Source organism: Bombus fervidus, unplaced genomic scaffold (genome assembly GCF_041682495.2).
Source record: "Bombus fervidus isolate BK054 unplaced genomic scaffold, iyBomFerv1 scaffold0031, whole genome shotgun sequence".
Taxonomy (NCBI): domain Eukaryota; kingdom Metazoa; phylum Arthropoda; class Insecta; order Hymenoptera; family Apidae; genus Bombus; species Bombus fervidus.
The window spans coordinates 105,001-110,000 of record NW_027212594.1 but is presented as its reverse complement, the minus strand read 5'-3'; positions in this window follow the sequence as shown (position 1 = coordinate 110,000).

Here is a 5,000-nt window from a genome sequence, read left to right as displayed (position 1 = left end):
CGAAATAACTCGAAATAAGTATTTCGGACTTTTCCGCCGGCCGAAATTTTTCTAAGTCCCAACGTACCGGTCCAGAATGAGACAAAGTTCCAAAGGCCCGGTCGTATCCGTCCGTTTTTTTTTAACCTTCCACGGACGAAATAAACGTTTAATCCCGACGTAAAATACAATAATATAGCGATTTATATAAAAATATTCATACCTCATAACGCTTTTTAACGAAATAACTCGAAAAAACTTTTCGGTCCGAAATTTTTCTAAGTCCCTACGTACCGCTCGAGAATGCGACTAAGTTCCAACGTCCCGGGCGCGATCATACTTTTTTTATATAACTTTTCAGCGACGAAATAAATGCTTAATCCCGATGTAAAACGTCATTTTAAAGCGATTTATGCAAGAATATTCGCACCTTATAACGCTTTTAAGCGAAATAATTCAAAAAAACCTTTCGAATAAAAAATTTTTTTTTAACGTTTTCGGGACCAAATAAACGTTTAATCCCGACGTAAAATATAATAATACAACGATTTATATAAAAATATTAATACCTCATAACGCTTTTTAACGAAATAACTCGAAAAAACTTTTCGGTCGAAAATTTTTCTAAGTCCCTACGTACCGGTGGAGAGTATGACCAAGTCCGACGGGCCGAGTCGCGTCGGTCCACTATTTTTTTTTAACGTTTTCGGGACCAAATAAACGTTTAATCCCGACGTAAAATATAATAATATAGCGATTTATATAAAAATATTCGTACCTTATAACGCTTTTTAACGAAATAACTCGAAAAAACTTTTCGGTCGAAAATTTTTCTAAGTCCCTACGTACCGGTGGAGAGTATGACCAAGTCCGACGGGCCGAGTCGCGTCGGTCCACTATTTTTCTTTAACGTTTTCGGGACCAAATAAACGTTTAATCCCGACGTAAAATATAATAATATAGCGATTTATATAAAAATATTCGTACCTTATAACGCTTTTTAACGAAATAACTCGAAAAAACTTTTCGGTCGAAAATTTTTCTAAGTCCCTACGTACCGGTGGAGAGTATGACCAAGTCCGACGGGCCGAGTCGCGTCGGTCCACTATTTTTTTTTAACGTTTTCGGGACCAAATAAACGTTTAATCCCGACGTAAAATATAATAATATAGCGATTTATATAAAAATATTCATACCTTATAACACTTTTAAGCGAAATAACTCGAAAAAACTTTTCGGTCGAAAATTTTTCTAAGTCCCTACGTACCGGTGGAGAGTATGACCAAGTCCGACGGGCCGAGTCGCGTCGGTCCACTATTTTTTTTTAACGTTTTCGGGACCAAATAAACGTTTAATCCCGACGTAAAATATAATAATATAGCGATTTATATAAAAATATTCATACCTTATAACACTTTTAAGCGAAATAACTCGAAAAAACTTTTCGGTCGAAAATTTTTCTAAGTCCCTACGTACCGGTGGAGAGTATGACCAAGTCCGACGGGCCGAGTCGCGTCGGTCCACTATTTTTCTTTAACGTTTTCGGGACCAAATAAACGTTTAATCCCGACGTAAAATATAATAATATAGCGATTTATATAAAAATATTCATACCTTATAACACTTTTAAGCGAAATAACTCGAAAAAACTTTTCGGTCGAAAATTTTTCTAAGTCCCTACGTACCGGTGGAGAGTATGACAAAGTCCGACGGGCCGAGTCGCGTCGGTCCACTATTTTTTTTTAACGTTTTCGGGACCAAATAAACGTTTAATCCCGACGTAAAACTTAATAACATTCCCATTTATATAAAAATATTCGTACCTCATAACGCTTTTTAACGAAATAACTCGAAAAAACTTTTCGGTCCGAAATTTTTCTAAGTCCCTACGTACCGCTCGAGAATGCGACTAAGTTCCAACGTCCCGGGCGCGATCGTACTTTTTTTATATAACTTTCCAGCGACGAAATAAACGCTTAATCCCGATGTAAAACGTCATTTTAAAGCGATTTATGCACAAATATTAGCACCTTGTAACGCTTTTAAGCGAAAAAATTCGAAAAAACGGTTCGATTAAAAAATTTTTTTTAAAGTTCTCGGGACGAAATAAACGCTTAATCCCGACGTAGAAATACATAATATTCCCATTTATATAAAAATATTCATACCTCGTAACGCTTTTAAGCGAGATAACTCGAAATAACTTTTCGGTCCGAAATTTTTCTAAGTCCCTACGTACCGGCCGGGGGATCGACGAAGTGCCAACCTCCCGGTCATGTCGGTCCGGAGGGGGCAATTTTTTAAAAAAATAAAACGAAATCGTTACGTTCGACTAGAATTCGTCGAACCATAACGATTTCTATAAAAATATTCATACCTCGTAACGCTTTTAAGCGAAATAACTCGAAATAACGTTTCGGTCCGAAATTTTTCTAAGTCCCAACGTACCGCTCGAGAATGCGACTAAGTTCCAACGTCTCGGGCGCGATCGTAAATTTTTTACGGCACCTTTCGGGGACGAAATAAACGCTTAATCCCGATGTAAAACGTCATTTTAAAGCGATTTATGCAAGAATATTCGCACCTTATAACGCTTTTAAGCGAAAAAATTCGAAAAAACGGTTCGATTAAAAATTTTTTTTTAACGTTGTCGGGACGAAATAAACGCTTAATCCCGACGTAGAAATACGTAATATTGCTATTTATGTAAAAATATATACGCATCATAACGCTTTTAAGCGAGATAACTCGAAATAACTTTTCGGTCCGGAATTTTTCTAAGTCCCTACGTCCCGGCCGGGGGATCGACGAAGTGCCAACCGCCCGGTCATGTCGGTCCGGAGGGGGCAATTTTTTAAAAAAATAAAACGAAATCGTTACGTTCGACTAGAATTCGTCGAACCATAACGATTTCTATAAAAATATTCATACCTCGTAACGCTTTTTAACGAAATAACTCGAAAAAACTTTTCGGTCCGAAATTTTTCTAAGTCCCAACGTACCGGTCGAGAATGCGACTAAGTTCCAACGTCCCGGGCGCGATCATACTTTTTTTATATAACTTTCCAGCGACGAAATAAACGCTTAATCCCGACGTAAAACGTCATTCTAAAGCGATTTATGCAAGAATATTCGTACCTTGTAACGCTTTTAAGCGAAAAAATTCGAAAAAACGGTTCGATTAAAAAATTTTTTTTAAAGTTCTCGGGACGAAATAAACGCTTAATCCCGACGTAGAAATACATAATATTGCCATTTATATAAAAATATTCATACCTCGTAACGCTTTTTAGCGAGATAACTCGAAATAACTTTTTGGACCGGAATTTTTCTAAGTCCCTACGTACCGGCCGGGGGATCGACGAAGTGCCAACCGCCCGGTCATGTCGGTCCGGAGGGGGCAATTTTTTAAAAAAATAAAACGAAATCGTTACAGTCGACTAGAATTCGTCGAACCATAACGATTTCTATAAAAATATTCATACCTTATAACGCTTTTAAGCGAAATAACTCGAAATAACTTTTCGGTCGAAAATTTTTCTAAGTCCCTACGTACCGGTCGAGAATGCGACTAAGTTCCAACGTCCCGGGCGCGATCATACTTTTTTTATATAACTTTCCAGCGACGAAATAAACGCTTAATCCCGATGTAAAACGTCATTCTAAAGCGATTTATGCACAAATATTAGCACCTTGTAACGCTTTTAAGCGAAAAAATTCGAAAAAACGGTTCGATTAAAAATTTTTTTTTAACGTTCTCGGGACGAAATAAACGCTTAATCCCGACGTAGGAATACATGATATTCCCATTTATGTAAAAATATATACGCATCACAACGCTTTTAAGCGAAATAACTGGAAATAACCGTTCGGTACGAAAATTTTTCAAAGTCAGACGGGCTCTCGAGCGTTGCTCGCTCGCTGCGCTCGCTCGAAAAAAAAACTAGCCCAACCCAAAACCAATCCCTTTTTCGCGTTCGTTCCTCGATTTCTCTTGAAATCGGAGAAACTCGCGGGATCGGTTTTGGGTTGGGCTAGTATAAGTTCGAGCGAGCGCAGCGAGCGAGCAACGATCGCGACCGTTACTTCGTACGTCCACGGTATATTTTCGTTACGTTAATTTTTCGTTACTTTCGTCTCGTTTCTTGGATCGATCGAGAGCGGTTTGGTCGATGGTGAAAGAAGGAAAAAACGAGAGAACGAAAAGTAAAAGAGGAGCGAGCGCGCGTCTCGCCCTTGCGAATTACGTCGTCGTATTTTCGTACGTACGTACGTACCTTAAGAATATCGTACGTACCCCGGCGCTGACCCGCGATGCGGGGGGTTGGGGGGGGGGGAGTGGCGCCCGGGCACGCCCTCGAGACGTTATCTCTATTGGATTTAAAGGAAAAAAAAATCGCTACGTACGACCATCGTTCGCATCGACGGCCGTACGTAGCGAAATTGTGTTTGGAATTAAATTGTCGATTCCAGCGGAGTATTGGTTTTTGCTTGAAAACGACAAAGTCCAGCGGCGTATTGCTTTTGAATCGCACTCGACGAAAATTGATTTAAAGGAAAAAAAATCGCTACGTACGACCATCTAAGGCCGTACGCAGCGAAATTCCTTTTTCAAGCGCACGCGACAAAGTCCAGCGGCGTATTGCTTTTTCAAGCATACTTAAAAAATTCAAAGTCCAGCGGCGTATTGCTTTCGCTGGCATATAAAAATTCAAAGTCCAGCGGCGTATTGCTTTCGCCGGCATATAAAAATTCAAAGTCCAGCGGCGTATTGCTTTCGCTGGCATATAAAAATTCAAAGTCCAGCGGCGTATTGCTTTCGCCGGCATATAAAAATTCAAAGTCCAGCGGCGTATTGCTTTCGCTGGCATATGAAAATTCAAAGTCCAGCGGCGTATTGCTTTCGCTGGCATATAAAAATTCAAAGTCCAGCGGCGTATTGCTTTTGCCGGCATATAAAAAAATTCAAAGTCCAGCGGCGTATTGCTTTCGCTGGCATATAAAAATTCAAAGTCCAGCGG